At 43.8% G+C, this 17,714-nt stretch overlaps 2 long non-coding RNA genes across 2 annotated transcripts; one reads left to right on the forward strand and one right to left on the reverse strand.

Moving 5' to 3' along the window:
- Positions 1-4,282: 4,282 nt before the first annotated feature.
- Positions 4,283-5,512, reverse strand: LOC144410411 (uncharacterized). The gene is made up of 5 exons (XR_013468454.1): positions 5,112-5,512; positions 4,923-4,973; positions 4,741-4,818; positions 4,560-4,637; positions 4,283-4,460 (listed from the first exon to the last, which is right to left on the reverse strand). It is a non-coding gene; the product is annotated as an uncharacterized LOC144410411 (long non-coding RNA).
- A 2,611-nt stretch (positions 5,513-8,123) lies between these two features.
- On the forward strand, positions 8,124-9,874 carry LOC144410412 (uncharacterized). Its single transcript, XR_013468455.1, has 3 exons — positions 8,124-8,269; positions 8,436-8,497; positions 8,692-9,874. It is a non-coding gene; the product is annotated as an uncharacterized LOC144410412 (long non-coding RNA).
- The last annotated feature ends 7,840 nt before the right edge of the window (positions 9,875-17,714 follow it).

A 17,714-nucleotide genomic window follows, 5' to 3' on the forward strand; every position in this document is an offset into this window, starting at 1 on the left:
GAGGACAGAGTCGGGGAACGGGAGATCGCTGCGGCGGCCCAGCGGGAACGGGAGAGCGCTGCGGCGGCCCAGCGGGAACGGGAGAGCGCTGCGGCGGCCCAGCGGGAACGGGAGAGCGCTTCTTCCGCTTGCTCCTCCTTCTAGGGTTAAGGAGGTCCCGGAGCTCGAGGCAGGCGAGCTGATAGCTCCTGGGACCAAAAACAAAATTCGTTTTCCGCTGCCAGAAGGGACTTCTTACGTCCGAGTAGTCCGGACCGTAGTCCGGCAGCGGGTCTGCTGAGTCCCATGGTCGCGTCATTCTGTCAGGGATGCGGGTGGAAGGCAGGACTCAAATGCAGACTTCTCCGAAAAACAAAAGACTTTATTAGTCAAAAGGCCAAAAACCACAGGAACCAGGGGAAAAACTCACAGGCAAGAAACTGCAGACATCCATGACGATAGACAAGAACAAGCGTGGCGAAAGACAATGACGCGACAAGTGACAACAGACACACATGGTTTAAATACACTAGGGGAGGTGCAGGTGATTGGACACAGGTGGAAACTATTAAGACGATCACAGGGGATGACATGACAAGGCAGGAAGTGAAGTTACCCGGGGACACGAGTGGCAGAAAACTACAAAATATAACATGAAGTGAACCACACCGTGACAGTGCCCCTCCAGGGGGATGGGTCGTGGATTGACCATGCAGAGTCTGGGGTGGACTGAGCTGTGGGGTCAGGTCTGAATGGGTTGAGGGGTGAGCATGATTTGACGTCTGCACCTCCCTGGTCTCCCAGCCGGGTTTGACTGCGAGTTACAGGTCTGCCAACCGTAGGATCGGGGTTGTACGGTGGCGGTGATTGTTGGACTGGAGGTGGTGCAGGAATTTGATAACACGTGTTCAGGAGAGGACCGCCTGCCCCTGTCAGGGATGGATACAATGGAGAAGACACACATGGATTATTCTGTGTTTCAATGTCAGGTTTTTCAGTTTTTAAACACGTCATTTTCTTCATCATTTGTTTTCTCTCCCTGCATTCACATTCCATTTCCCATTGTGCCAGACATGTCTGGTTTTTCTCTATTATTTCCAAGTCTTTAACTTTGATCTTTTTACCACTTTTCAATTTTTTATTTTTTATTTTATTTTATTTTAACCTTTCTTCCAAATCCCCTCTTAACATTTTAAGTTTAGCGGCACTCAACGAGCCGTTTTCTGGAAACCCAAACTCTTTTGTCCAGTATGGGAGACACTCTGTACATGTTTTCCCGTATTTCTGCTGCATCATTGCCACAGTCGGACCCGACGTTCCGTGTGTTTTGCGGACTGGCAACCCATCTTTTACTGGTGGACCCTACCGGTTTACTTATTACAATACAGTCGTCACCGTAAGGCTTAGTTTCTTTACTCAAGGAAAAACTTTGCAAAAACCCCACTCAAAACTCACGCTTCGATTTTGCCACGATCTTGTTCTAAAGGTAATTCAGTAGAACTCACATTTGGTTAACAAAAACAGTGATATTGTTTTACCTGCTTCAGCATAAAATTCACGTAGGCTATTTACACGGTCTTATTCCACAGGTGGAATTCACGTTTGTTCAATAGCAACGGTCTTATTTTACCCGGGTAGTCAAGCGATCTGCGTTACGATCTCGGAGAATTTGTTCCGAGTGAAATCTTTACCGTAAGCAATCCTGTCTTCTACTTGTAGTCTAGCGATGTTACGATCTCGGAGAATTTGTTCCGAGTGAAATCGTACACGATCCTATCTACCTTCGCATAAAATGATGCATTAGAAATATCCCGGAATCATGTACTCAAAAAAAATATAAAAAAATTATTAGAAGAAAAAAAACACCCAAAATGTTAAAAATAATTATATCCCCAGACTATAACAACCACTTGATCAGTCATCCGTCTCCGTTATGTTCAACTCTTACTGTTACTTTATAATCGGAATTTCAACTTCTTACCCGAGTTTGTAGAAATTAATTCTTTTTCGCTGACACGTGACGTCAATCAGGACTCCTCTGGTTTCCGCCGGTCCTTTCTCTCTTGTCTAATGAGGTATGAGGCAGGATCATCAGCTGGTGATCCTGGAAAAGGCCTTTTCCCCGGACGGTCCCCTGGAGCCTGACGGACAGTCAGTGAATCCTGTTCGTGACGCTAAATTGTTGTGGAATATTTCAATAAAAGCCCAGTAGAAGAGAATGATTTGTCTGATAAAACAGAGTCTTGATGAATGATCAAAGTTGCAAAAAGTCCATTTATTGCTTGCAAGCAGGAGGTCAAATACACAGGCACGTATCACGGTGCTCTGTGGAAATGGCGTCTCCGAGCGCTAAAGACGCTGAGTTTTTATACACATGTGGAGGACATTCTCCGTGCCAGTTACGAGAAGCTGCAAAGCAGGTTGAGATAACCCAAGTTAAGCTGAGGGTAGCACACACACACACAAGATACTCCTCAGTGGCCGGTGCAAATCATAATTAATTGACATGAAAGTAAAACTTGGATCCAGAACTTTCGTACAGAATAAGATATCAACCAAGGCCATGAAGAGGAGTCCTTTGTTTTGAAGCTTCTATGAGATCGAGTCAACCGTCCTCCCTTCTCAGGGCACAGCTGCAAACTAACATTTTGTATCATGCTGCTCTTTGCACATCGGGGTCAAATACAGGACACTTGAGACACGGCTTTAGCACAAAACAATGTTATAACATATTTTTACCATTACAGACTTCCAACGGATGGCGAAAGTTTCACTTCTGACACCAATGTAGCGACTCTCGCTAATGAAGCTCCAGACAATGGACTCTTTTATGGTTTTTATTAATCGAACAGGCTACTGTAGGCCTACGCCGAACAACAACAAGCACCTCCTGCGTTACCTACTACACCCGCCCCCAAACATTCCCACAACATGTCCCCATAGGTGGCACTAGGATCATTGGCTTAACCTTTATTGAACTACTAAAACATAGTAAATTGGGACTTCGCTTACTGAACATGCCAGTCCGTTACAATACATTCTGCTACTAAGAACAGTTTTATTTTTCCCTTCGTGAACTGTATTGGGTGACTTTTTATACTACTAATCCATTTAAATTTGTTTGAGGCATTAAGTTATGTATAATCGGACTGCACTGCATGAAAAGTGGGATTTTCGTCAGTATGCGGCACTGTAGATTGTCGTGGAATTTCAGGTTTACGGGCGTTTACGGCAATTTGCGGACAACACCGAAAACTGCCGTAAATTGTCAGAAATTGATGTGGGCCTCCCTTGGCAGTTGTCCCCCCATGGCCCCCCTCCTCCTATTTCTAGGGGAGGCTTTGACATGTAAATGAAAATGCTGTGAGCTATACAAATGCAAATCAGGGTCGCAGAGGGAGTTTTAGCCCAGGTGACATTTTTTTAAAAGGTAAGAAAATCTCTGGTACAAATAGATCAGGCTCAGTAGCCTAATTATAGGCTCTTACATTTTAGCTTGAATTGATTTATTTAATTTAAATATGCTAGATTACTGTGTACGCCATTAGCAATGGCAAATGTTATGTAAAACAGATACACAAAATAACTGTAGTCTGTCTGCAGAGATCACCACTGCATGAAAAGTGAGATTTTCGTCCCCGTAAACGCCCGGAAATCTCCCTAATTTCCGACAATTTCCGACAATTTGCAACCCGCGCACGTCGCGTTTGTCTGTGCCACAAATTGTCGGAAACGAACCATGACGTAGGTGGAGAGCTGGCGGAGGTGCGAATGGCCCGAATTAGCATATGAATGCAGCGAAACCGCGGGTGGCCGAGCCGAGCGGGCTTGAATATCCTTACTCCTTATTGGATGAAACCACAACTTACTAACAAATAAAATCACTCGTGATTGGCAGCAAAACCACACCTGGGCAGACCAGGCTTGAGTTTCCTTGTTCATGATTGGATGAAACCACAACTTTCAATCACTCGTGATTGGTTGGCAGATCTGTCGCTATTGGTCACCCGCCTCATTTTATTTATATATATTGATATATTCATATTATGCTGTATATTCATTTCATGGTTATCCTATGTAGGCTACTACACTATTATTAGGATACCAACCAGGACATCAATTAATTTATAGAGAAAATGAACATTTGCCACATGTTTATGCAAAGAAAGAGCTTTATTAACAACACACAATCAACAACTACATATAAAGTGAGGATCTGCCCACACTTGTGTAAAGGCGGTTTAAAAAACTACAGCTCAGTAAACTGTCTGTTTCCCTCCTCGGGGTTGTAGACCGTCACTGGCGCAGCGTTTTCAAGGCAGGTCTGTTGTGCAGGCGCCTAGTGTGTGTGGCGACCGTACAATCCACCCCGAGACCCCGCCAACAACGCCATCCTCTCCGTCCGACGTGAGCTCTACGGTGGCGGATTTCCAGAGTTCCACCTCGTCATCAGCCAGCACACTTTGTCTCGATTCCAGCAGCTGTAAAAACAACAATGAATCAGTACTGTGCGATGCGATGCGTACGGACACAACACATCTATCAATGCACCTGAAACAAGTCAGCAAATAAACTCTGACCCTCTTTCTTCTCGCTCGACTCCGCGCTGAATCCTTCGCAGCTCCTGCGTCCCGTCTCACAATACGTCTCACAGGCGGCTGGAAAACAATTAAATGAGTGTGGTATGAATACAAAAAAAATCAAACTCAAGTCACAGTAACATTTAACAAGGAAGGAGAAACAGTAAACAGTGTCACTTACACACAATGACGTCGTCTAAATCTGGACTTTTCCCGGAGCAAATACGAGGTCACCGCCTCATTATGAGGCGAGAATAGTCTGTGAAAACAAAATGTACAGTTATGATTGGAATCCATCCTATGGTATTCATACGTATATATTCCCTTATAGCGCAGAATGAAAGCATATTCTTTAAATCTGACCCTTGCTCCGGTTCGTAGCGCCTGTAATTCGTCTCGGAGTTGCACCGCTTCCTGTAAACGACACAGCAAAGAAAACACACTTTAATAAAGCTGTTTCTGCTCACTTGTAAGGCTACTAGGCTACTCTTAGCTTTGGTTTTAGGCTACGCTACTTTTAGCTTAGCTTGCAGTCATCGAACGTATTCTTACCGCTATCTTGGGATTGTGCGCCCGTCTCCTCTTCTTTGAGTCAGTTCCTCCAGAGCCGCCAACCTCTCCTCTATGGACAGAAACCTGGAGAGTCCCGAACGCTCCAGTGGAGCGAACCGCTCGTTGATATCGGCAGTTTGTTGTTGGAGTTGGCGAGACAACTGAGCGCATTCAGCAGTTTCTTCTCGTCTGTCTGCGGACTGGCCGAAAGTTGCTGACCGCGGAGAGGAGTTGAAGGCGAGTTGAACGCGAGACGTCGTCCAGCCATTATTCACGAAGCAGCAAAAACCAAACAAAGGAACTGGAGATACAGTTCTTCTGAACGTAGTAACAGACACACACGTGTCTGTTTGTATGCTCGTCTTGCAAGTACTGCTGTATCAGTCATGCCTATGACCTTACACGTGATTGGACGAGGAGTCTAAGGGTCCTCCAATCACATACGAGGTTATTGTTATACGGAAGGACCAGTATTTTAGGAAGACAAATGGTTGGGACTTTGTTGTGGAATGAAACAGCTGATATACTTTATGTAAAGCAGTGTTTTGGTGTCAGCAGAACGACTTTCCCTAGAAAACTGTACAGTGGGCCTTTCTCCATTCCACCAGACAATCTTGAGTCTGACAGACATGCAATGTTGACAATGTATCATCACATGTACCCTTGTGTCACTGAGGTTGAATGTTTTGCCATGACAAACGGGTAACATATATGAATGTAACTTACTCAATCGATAGATGCAGAGCATAAAGGTCAGCATACGTGTCAGGGATGCGGGTGGGAGGCAGGACTCAAACGCAGACTTTGTGGGAAACAGAAGGACTTTAATAGTCAAAAAGCCGAAGAACACAGGAACCAAGGGAAGAACAGCTGGCAGGAAACTAAGCACATCCACAACAAGAGACAATGACGCGACAAGTGACACAAGAGACACATGGCTTAAATACACAAGGGAGGTGCAGGTGATTGGACACAGGTGGAAACTATTAGACAATCACAGGGGATGACGGGACAAGGCAGGAAGTGAAGTTACCCGGGGACACGAGTGGCAGAAAACTACAAAATACAACAGGAAGTGAACCACACCGTGACAATACGTTTATGCTAAGTGGTGTGGAAACACTAACAGTTTTGAGGAACCCGTCCATGACCCTCTAGCAGAACTACGACCAGCCTTTATAAAGCAGTTTATAGTTGTTAATGTTGTGTCAAAGGGTACGGCATTTAAACATGTTCTTGCACAAGTTTCCTGGCTTCATCCCCACCCGGACTGATTTTTTTATGGAAAGCCAATAGAGGTTTGGGGCTTGCAGGGAACAGATACGTCATACCCAGCATGTTTTCTGCCAGTTGAGCGCATTGCTAGAAGATGTGTGGTTAATACATCCTCTGTGCATTTAAGTTAGACCAAAGAAAAGGTCACTGTAGTCCTGCCACTATGCACTGTAGTTGAGCTCTAGGAGACTGTGCACTGCATGAAAAGTGGGATTTTCGGCAGGAGCTACTGTCACGAACGGGGTAGGCTGGCAGGACTCAAACGCAGAGTTGATAACAAAAACTACTTTATTAAACACAAAAATCCAAAAAACACCAGAGGGGAAAAAAACGCAGACACAGACCAGGAACAGGTAAGACATTCAGGGTTGAACATTCATACATTCAAGCCTCGGAGATTCAGGTATAACAACGACGCGACAAGGGACAACAGACATAAATAGCTTAAATACACTTGGAAGGTGCAAGTGATTGGACACAGGTGGAAACAATCATGGAGACGGCAGAAAATCCCAGGGGCTGACAGGATAAGGCAGGAAGTGAAGTTAACCCAGGAACACCAGAGGCATGAAACTACAAAATAAAACAAGACGTGAACCCAAACCGTGACAGCTACCTCCACCATTCTTTCAAATCAACGCTCCGTCAAGAGTCCCGCCCTCCTCTGACTCTGATTGGTTTATTTCAGGTTCACGGCCAATCAAACCAAGGAGGTATTAATCAATACGGGGCCGGATAGGATGCTGCATTGACAACAGCTCGGAAAATACGGGAAAAAACCTGTCCCGTATTGATTCAAAACGGGACCCGTTATTTTATTCTCAAATACGTGACGATTCCGTATTTTAAGGAAGGGTGGCAGCCCTCTGATGGGGTTTCTGTAGTAGCTTCGCTACCAGAGCGTTCACACAACCACGGTGCAAACTATTTGCGCTGCGAGCATGAGAGCGTCCTGCTCATATCCTGAACATCCCTTTTATAACCCTATTAATTATTTCAAACTTATCTTAAATTAACCTTTTCCAAAATGTTTGACACGTTAGCGAACCTAACTCTTTGTCTATTCATCCACTTATAGCATTTATAACAGAAAATGTTTTCTTACCAGATATCTTCAATATTTTTGCAGAATATATATTCACTTAGTGACCAGATCCTGTAGGTTCCTTCCTTTGTGTTCATATCCTGGGTCTTTTGCGCTCTATTGACATCCCACAACTCAAATTCGCATATGTAATGTTAATTACTTAAATTAATTAAATACTGCAGGTAATACTACAGGGGTCCGTTTCAAGTAGGAGGTTTAACAAACTCTGAGTCAAACAGGTCATTTAGCTGATGCTTTTATCCAAAGCGACTTACATAACAATTTAAACCCATGGCTTTTTTACATTTTTACCCGGGGAGCAATTAGGGCTTAGGTGTCTTGCTCAGGGACACTTCGACTTGAGACATGGGGCAGCCGGGACTCGAACCACCAACCTTGCGGTTCCCAGTGCACCCGCTCTACCCCCTGCGCCACGACGACCCCTAAACCCTAAACTCTGAGTTGATTTACCCTGAGATGGGAAACTTGGGGGAGTTTGGGGTTTCAGAACAGCTGTTTAGAGTTGGTTCAATCAACTCTGAGTAGGTTGACTCAAGCATGTTGACCCGCATGCACCACCACAGTATGAAGGCAGCATGAATGGAGCCACGATACAACGATTTACCATGGCAACAACCACAAACAATCGGTCGGCATACTTTACCCTTATTGAGCTGAAAATATTCATGCAAGCGTACGACGAGTATGAACACGTGATTAGAAAGAAAAGCAACACCGCTACTGCAGCAAAAGACAGAGAAACGGCGTGGGAGAAAATTGCTGCTCGGGTGAACTCGTAAGTTCCAATATACTGTTGTCAGTTAATATTTAATTTGAACTCGGTTAGAATGCACTACACACCGGCTTGAAAAATACACCCATGCTCATATTTAATGACAAGAATAATATCGCTGGTAACAACTGGTACAATGGTATTTAATCTAATAATCTATTTTATTCAGGTGCAATCCTGGTGAGGTCGTGGAAGCAGCTGAAATGAAGTATAAAAACATAGTTCAAACAGGTACGGTGTTGCATGTAATATGCTCATGGCTGTACTTTGTTGTAGTCACATTTTAAAAGTGAGAGTAAATATTCATTGGCAAATTTGAATGTAATGTAGCTTTAACACAATTTTGCATACATAAATTTCCTCTTACCTATCCAGTTTTGTTAAAGTAAATGGCTCATTTAAAATAACATGTGACTTCCTCTCAGCCAACAGAAAGAAGCCAGAGGACCAGCACCACCACCTCTGTCAGAGGCTGAGGAGCTAGTGGCTGAAGGCATCCCTGGTGGGAGCTCCTCATCTGAGGCAGCCACATGCCAGGACACGAGTGCCTTTATAAGATGTAATGGCCTTATATTCATCTTATTCCAATGTGAATAGATCATTTATTCCCTTTACAGGTTTATCATTTGTCCCAACATATTCTGATGGTGCACTCTCCCTTGTGGACCCTCATGTCACAGCAGAAGTCCTTGAAGCTGTAAGACAACTAAATACCCCATGATGCAAGTACTTTAGAGTCTATAAGAATGATCATCTCCACAGGAGAAAATCGATGAGGAGAACACATTGTCTGCTGTGACAGAGAGGGATCCAGAGAGGCCTACAGAGTTATTATCACCACTATGTTACTGATAGTCATCTCCACATTCACAATTCTTAACACTGCTGTCCACACAGCAGTGTGTGGATATGCGAATATGGAGTGTGACATATGACTGGATATTCTACTTAACAGAACGTGGCTGAGCAACAGGAGGAGGGTCCGTCAACCTCCACATCACAACTAAACACAGTGAGATGTGCAACAACAGCCAGAGATTTATGATGTTCAAACTGTATGATTTTAATGTCATGATGTTATGTATTCCCAGTTACCTGCAAAGGACCTTTGCGAGGATATAGGATCCACCTATTAAAAAATATTTTAAAAAGTGACCTTGAAATGGTGTTGCTGGACTGCCAAATAAAAAAGACTGATATCAAAATCCTAAAATAAAAGCTAGAGGTGGGTGCATGGTCACAGGTGATTTGTGTTAAATATTGGAACTGTCACGGTGTGGTTTTATTTCCTGTCTTATTTTGTAGTTTTCTGCTTCTTGTCTCCCTGGGTAACTTCACTTCCTGGTCCTGACATCCCCTGTAATTGTCTGATTGTTTCCACCTGTGTCCAATCACCTGCACCTCCCTAGTGTATTTAAGCCGTGTGTCTCTTGTGTCACTTGTCTAACGTCCTGGATGGTCCTCGTTCCTGCCTGCCTTTCCCCCCCCCCCCTGGTTCCTGTGTGTGTTTTTGCCCATTGGCCTTTTGCGTTGTTGCCTTTTTTGACTATTAAAGTCTTTTTGGTTAAGTCTGCATCTTGAGTCCTGCCTTCCCCACACATCCCTGACAGGAACAACATAGAAACCTAACTGTTGCTTTTGTATTTTTAGGAAATAAAGAAGACAAAATGAAGTTTGATGCATTTTCTTTATTTGGGTGGTGCATGTGTTTTAGTCGGTGAAGTGATTTCTGCATATGATGTCTCTGACTGCTCTTCCATCCTGGACATCTGCAGGGTAAATGGGGTCCTCATCAGGGTCCTCCATTTGTTGGGAAGGGTGTTGCTCTCCTATAATTGTGGCAATATTATGGAGGACACATGCCACAATAGTGTCACAGGCCCTGTCAGGGGTTACCCTGAGGTGGTGTAGGCACTGGAAACGAGCTTTCAACAGGCCTATGGTCATCTCTACCCGGGCTCTTGTCCTGCAGTGGGCCACATTAAAGTTGCTCTGGGGGCCTGGATCAGGGTCAGGGTAAGGAGTGAGCAGAGTGGGCTGGCACGGGTAACCTCTGTCACCCAGCAGAAGGCCTTAAACTCTCCTGTAATGTATAGGGTATACGTTTGAGTATCTAAAGAGGAGACTAGTGAATAATACCGTACAAGGCTTTAAGCTGCTTACCACATTCCATCCTGTTGCTGAGGGCAGACTCACGATATACCCTTTCAGGGTCCTATCGATGCTGCGAGGTGCGTCCGCTCCCGCCGCCCCCCTCGCCATCCACGCCTTAAATCTTCGGCTACACTCCAGCCACGCCGCCTGACAAATAACTGCTCTCCAGCCGTTGCTGGACCCGTTAAGATGGTTCAGCTACTGTAAAGAAAAGGGCACCGTCTCTCGCTCTTTAATCTCATTAAGTGCTCGGCAAGAACGACAGCTTTGTTTCTCCGACGCGCCCTGAAACAAGCTCCATATCTTAATTAATAGCCTAAATTAAAGGCTTTTAAGTGCGCCTTATAGTGCGGAAAATACGGTAGTATATGTATGTATATATATATATGTATGTATGTATGTATGTATGTATATGTATATGTATGTATGTATATATGTATATGTATGTATATATATGTATATATGTATGTATGTATATATATGTATGTATGTATGTATGTATGTATATATGTATGTATGTATGTATGTATGTATATATGTATATATATATATGTATGTATGTATGTATATATGTATATATATATATGTATGTATGTATATATGTATATATATATATGTATGTATGTATATATGTATATATATATATGTATGTATGTATATATGTATATATATATGTATGTATATATGTATATATGTATGTATGTATATATATATGTATGTATGTATGTATGTATGTATATATATGTATGTATGTATGTATATATATATATATGTATGTATATGTATGTATGTATATATATGTATGTATGTATGTATATATGTATGTATGTATGTATATATGTATGTATGTATGTATGTATATATATGTATGTGTGTGTGTATATATATATATATGTATATACATATATATATATATACATACATACATATATATATATATATATATATATATATACATGTATGTATATGTATGTGTGTATATATATATGTATGTATGTATATATATGTATGTATGTATGTGGATGTATATGTATGTATGTGGATGTATATATATGTATATGTATGTATGTGGATGTATATATATGTATATGTATGTATGTGGATGTATATATATGTGTATGTATATATATGTGTATGTGTATATATGTATACATGTATACATATATGTATACACACATAATTCCCTTCATCGTAATGCTACAGGAAATATCGATAAAATAAATGTGTTTCTCTGTAAAACTGTTAAGGAAAAATCCTGTAAATTCATGGTTTTCGCACTTCATTTGATTTAAGTTATTTAACCTTAATTTACGGTTTTTGTTTGGCAGCTGCAGCTGCCAGTTATTTGACCGTTTTTAAACGCTTTTCCTACTACCCTGGCAACTTCTTTTTCAAACAGCACCTAACTACAAATTTAGCTACTTATATATTTAAATATATAAAATATATTTGTTCACAACGTGTAGGTCAACTAATTATTAAGAAATGTATGTAATTGTTCAATAATTCAATATGTTTTGTTTAAAAATATCTGATCAGGGTTAGGGCTATGCGCACTTTCTCATCTCTTTATGGAAAACTCGTGAATGCATGTGAATGATACGGAAAAGCACAACTTTTCAGTTCAGTGCGGCAATGTTTGTACATACCTCGTGATGCTTTTACGAGCCGTCTGTATTATTCGGCTTGCGTCTTCTCTATTAGTCTCCTTCCGTGCAAAAGGTTTGGCACGCTACTCCTCCTGCATCATGGCTAGCACATGTTTCATAATTCATCAAAATGCCGGGACTCATCAGGGATTGTGTGCTATGACCTTCATAAAAAATGACTGTGTGCTCCATTGGAATGAATGGAGTTAAAAAAAACAGCGCAAAAAACACTGAACTTTGTGCCAAAACTGACTCGTCGTACTTAAACATAGAACAATTATTTGAAGCTTCAAACGTAGGAAAAAATCTTTTTAGTAAGAAAGGCCTTTGCCTGGGAAAATGAATTCAAATTCATCCTGTGATTTTATTTTGAAGGGACTTTTTTAATGCAGCGGAGTGTCCTTTTTTTGCCGGCTCTATGGCGGCAAATCACTGTCAATATTCGAGAGCGAAAATCAGGTTGATGCGCGCACATAAATCAAACATCCGCGAGCAAATCTCTGTCTCGATATTTGCTCGCTCGCGAAACGTGAACTTACTCGCTCGCGAGGTTAATCTCTGCTCGCGCGCTCGAAGGTGTTGTCTACGCGTTCGCTGTTTTTCTTTTTGACAGTAAGGGGGCGGAGCCAGTCACTATGGTACCTACATCTAATTGGTTACAAACCCCGTCTTTGGATTGGCTGGAGTGATGCATCACGCAACTATAGAAGCCCATTTCCGCACCAAAGAAAGGGGATAGAAAGTCGAAATTATGAGATAAAACGTTGTCAAAACACAAACGCCCCCTTCTGTAATCGTAGTGGACCGTAGATGACAACCAGCTAAACCATCATTTACCATCACACACGCACATTAAGAGCAATGCGTCCAGCTCTCAGACCGGTCTGTCAGTCTAAATCTGAATATCTTTACCGAACTATGGAGGAGCCTGCGCATATCTTACCTCATTATTTTGATTTTCCAAAAAGTCGATCCATATTGAAAGTTGGCAAGATATTCTCAGATTCTGACTTTTTTTCCGGTATTTTACAAATACGGACCGGTCATTTTGTATATCTGAATCCTTTTGAATTGCATTTTGAATTTGTGCAAAAGCTCTGTTAAAGTTAGGTTTAACAGAGGTTAAGTTTTTGTTTGAAATGGCTGAAGATTCTTAATTGTTATGTATGTTGTAATACCTTGTTTCCTTAAGATACACAGTTTTTTTTAGCTAATTTAGTGTAAAAGGGAATAGTTCCCTCTGGCTGTTTTGTTTTTTCATTAAACTTTTTGTGTTGGCAAACCCTTTTATTCCCCCCGTGAGTTCGCTTCATTCATCCTGGTCGGTGTTTACATGCCGCCGGCGGGCAACGTGCACGAGGCACAGCGGACACTCGCCGACCAGATACGGCGTGTGGAGCGGACCAACCCGGACTCTTTAGTTATTGTCCTCGGGGACTTTAACAAAGGAAATCTCACTCATGAACTCCCTAAATACAGACAGTTTATTAAATGCCCCACCAGAGAGGAGAACACGCTGGATCACTGTTACACCACAGTAAGCAGGGCTTATCACGCCGTCCCTCGTGCTGCACTGGGACACTCTGACCACGTCATGGTCCATCTGATTCCTGCATACAGGCAGAAACTAAAGCTCTGCAAACCTGTGGTGAGGGAATTCAAGAAGTGGACCAGTGAGGCGCTGGAGGATCTTCGGCCGTGCTTTGACTGCACAGACTGGGATGTTTTCAGGACTGCTACTGACAGACAGTCTGGATGAGTTCACAGAGGCTGTAACTTCCTACATCGGCTTCTGTGAGGACAGCTGTGTACCATCATGCACCAGGGTGAGTTACAACAACGACAAACCCTGGTTCACAGCGGAACTCAGAACACTACGCCTGCATAAGGATCAGGCATTTAGGAGTGGGGACAAAGACTTGTACACAGAGGCAAAATACAAGTTTAGCAAGGCGGTGAGAGACGCTAAACGACTGTACTCTGAGAAACTCCAACAACAGTTCTCAGCAAGTGACTCTGCTTCGGTTTGGAGAGGCCTCAAACACCTCACCAACTACAAGCCAAAAACCCCCCACTCCATGAATGACCTCCGCCTGGCAGACGAGCTCAATGAGTTCTACTGCAGATTTGAAAGACAATGTCCTGATCCCATCCCCCACAGCTCCACCAACCTGCTGCAGTCCCCCTCCCCTCCCTCCCCCAGCCCATCAGGTGCTCACGCCTCTTCATCATTATCACCTTCCCCTCCCCCACCAGCAACGACCCTCTCTATTCTGGAGAGAGACGTTAACCGGCTCTTTAGAAGACTAAATCCCCGTAAGGCAGCCGGTCCGGACTCCGTTTCCCCTCACTCCCTGAAGCATTGTGCTGACCAACTGTCTCCGGTGTTCACTGACATCTTCAACACCTCCCTGGAGACATGCCACGTACCAGCCTGCTTCAAGGCCTCCACCATCATCCCTGTCCCCAAGAAGCCCAGGATCACAGGACTCAATGACTACAGGCCCGTCGCCCTGACCTCTGTAGTCATGAAGTCTTTTGAACGGCTAGTCCTGTCCCACCTGAAGTCCCTCACCGACCCCCTCCTGGACCCCCTGCAGTTCGCCTACAGAGCCAACAGGTCTGTGGACGATGCTGTCAACATGGCCCTCCACTACATCCTCCAGCATCTGGACTCCCCAGGAACCTACGCCAGGATCCTGTTTGTGGACTTCAGCTCTGCTTTTAACACTATCATCCCGTCTCTGCTGCAGGACAAACTCTCCCAGCTGCACGTGCCCGACTCCACCTGCAAGTGGATCACAGACTTCCTGTCTGACAGGAAGCAGCACGTGAAGCTGGGGAAACATGTCTCAGCCTCTCGGACCATCAGCACCGGTTCCCCCCAAGGCTGCGTTCTTTCCCCTCTGCTCTTCTCCCTGTACACCAACAGCTGCACCTCCAGTCATCAGTCCGTCAAGCTCCTGAAGTTCGCGGATGACACCACCCTCATTGGACTAATCTCTGGTGGGGACGAGTCCGCCTACAGGTGGGAGTCTGACCATCTGGTGTCGTGGTGCAGTCAGAACAACCTGGAGCTCAACGCTCTAAAGACAGTGGAGATGGTTGTGGATTTCAGGAGGAACAGAGCCCCACCCTCCCCCATCACCCTGTGTGACTCCCCCGTCACTATTGTGGATTCCTTCCGTTTCCTGGTCTCCATCATCACCCAGGACCTCAAGTGGGAGCTGAACATCAGCTCCATCACCAAGAAGGCTCAGCAGAGGTTGTTCTTCCTGAGGCAGCTGAAGAAACTCAACCTGCCAAAGACGATGATGGTCCACTTCTACACGGCCATCATCGAGTCCATCCTCTGCTCCTCCATCACCGTCTGGTACGCTGCAGCCACAGCCAAGGACAAGGGCAGGCTTCAGCGTGTCATCCGCTCTGCAGAGAGGGTGATCGGCTGCAATCTGCCGTCCCTGGAGGACTTGTTCGCTTCCAGGTCTCTGAAGCGAGCTAAAAAGATCGCGGCTGACCCCTCCCACCCCGGACATAAACTGTTTGTGCCCCTTCCATCTGGCAGGAGGCTGAGGTCCATCAGGACTACGACCTCCCGCCACACGAACAGTTTCTTCCCGTCGGCAGTCGGGCTCATCAACAGAGCCCGGTCCCCCACTGCCTGACTATAACACTCCACCGGTCACTCCCCCTCATACTGCACATGTCACTTTAACTGCAATTCATCACTTTGTCACTTGTCACTTTGTCTCTTGTCTGTTACTTGTTTGTTAGTGCACTTTATGCTTAATATTTTTCAACTTTTTAATATTTAAAATTTGTTTAACTTTATTCCCCTGTTTTATACTAACCCATAGCCTTAGCCTTATTCTTACTAACCCATTGCATTAGCATTTCATTCCACTTTATTTTATTACCTGTGCACTGTTGTCTTGTCTGTCTACTGTCGCGCACTAACCGCCAAGACAAATTCCTTGTATGTTTGACATATTTTGGCTAATAAATGTTTCCTGATTCCTGATTCCTGATACGTATTCTGTCTCCATACTATCTCAGGTTCAAACTGCACCATATTTTCATTAAATAAATTTGAGAAGTTGAGAATGTTCCTTGATTTTGGTCGCGGCTTGTCATTAAGGGGTGATGGTGGGTCCCGGAGCCAGACCAGTTGAGAACCACTGGGCTAGAGGGTGGATTGGAATGCTAGAGGTGAGAGCAGTTTTTCAGTTTTCAGTCTTCATGCTTAATTTTTGGGTAACATGATACAAAAATCTTGTGCTGGTCGTACCCATGTGGCTATAGAATCTGTTTACAATTACTTTGGGCCACAGAACACAGAGAGCGAGACAAAGTCCAACTCTGGCTCCTTAGAGACCAATGCAAATCTGGTGACAAATTTCTCAGAGGAAGCAGAAGGTACAAGTTTTGGAAACTGGCAATAGAGTTGTATTTCTGCCGCAGAGACATATTAAAGCATTTGTTAACAGTCTTGGGTCTCTGAAAATATTTTTTGGATTAGAGTTATAGTTTTGCAGTGACGTCAACTTCTTTGAGGTGTGGAATGTATCAAAGAATCGCTCATTCACTCTGCCCTTTGAGCTCGTTGACGATCGCAGCTGCACCGCATTCGTGGCAACGCAGAGACCCCCCCTTCTCTTTCAAACCTCCTCAAATCCCTTCTCCCCACCCCTCCGGGTCTCTCTACCACCCCCCCTTGCAGAAGTCACCTCCCTCAATTCCTCCCTCCCTGCCCCCTTTCAATTCTGGCCCCACCTCTCTTACCTAAACCACCCCCTCACAGAAGTCCCCCTCCTCCCTCAATTATTCCCCTCTTGCTCTTCCCCTCTAACCCTGCCTCTGATGTGTAGTTTCAACAAAAATCTGTAGTTTCGACAAAAATCCCTGTTTATACTTTGATTAGCGAGTTAAGGCGGCAGATGGTGCCTACAAACACACACACACACACACACACACACACACACACACACACACACACACACACACAAGCGGGTCACTCTCTCCCTTTGACACATGACTTGGAGCTATTCAGTCCTCTCGAACCCACATCTTGCAAACCCACCCTTGTCCTTACCTGAATGCCTCCTCATTCAATTTCAAATTAATTTGGAAACTACAATGAGTAAACAATGTGTCTTTTGACTTGAGGAAGTCTGTGTGGGTACTGTTCACTCAGTTCCGTGATTACAAATGATGTCCACTAGATGTCCTCAACGTTTTACCAAATGTTGTGACGGGGAAGGAGAGCTTGTTGAAGTGCTGTTGGAAATATCAGAGCTAAATATTTTGAAGTAATCATGCAGAATTGAACACAGTTAACTGCTGATTAGCTCAATGTAAAATTTGTTCTGTGGTATTTGTATTATAATTAAGTCATCATGTAAACATTGACAAAATCATTGCAGCCGGCCAGGTGAGGTTTTAATCAAGCAGTACAGTAAATATCTGGGGTAGTTTCCCAGAGCTTCTTCATGTGCTAATGTTCTGATAATATGTATGTCACAAAGGTTGTTTTGTTTTTTATTCTGCACATCTTTCAATCGGGAAAGCCCTTTGTGCTTCAGCTTAAAAATGTGTTATATCAATAAAATATTATATAAGTTATCACTAATGTTATTATCAAAGGA

Source organism: Gasterosteus aculeatus, chromosome 7, assembly GCF_964276395.1.
Source record: "Gasterosteus aculeatus chromosome 7, fGasAcu3.hap1.1, whole genome shotgun sequence".
In the NCBI taxonomy this organism is placed as follows: Eukaryota; Metazoa; Chordata; class Actinopteri; order Perciformes; family Gasterosteidae; genus Gasterosteus; species Gasterosteus aculeatus.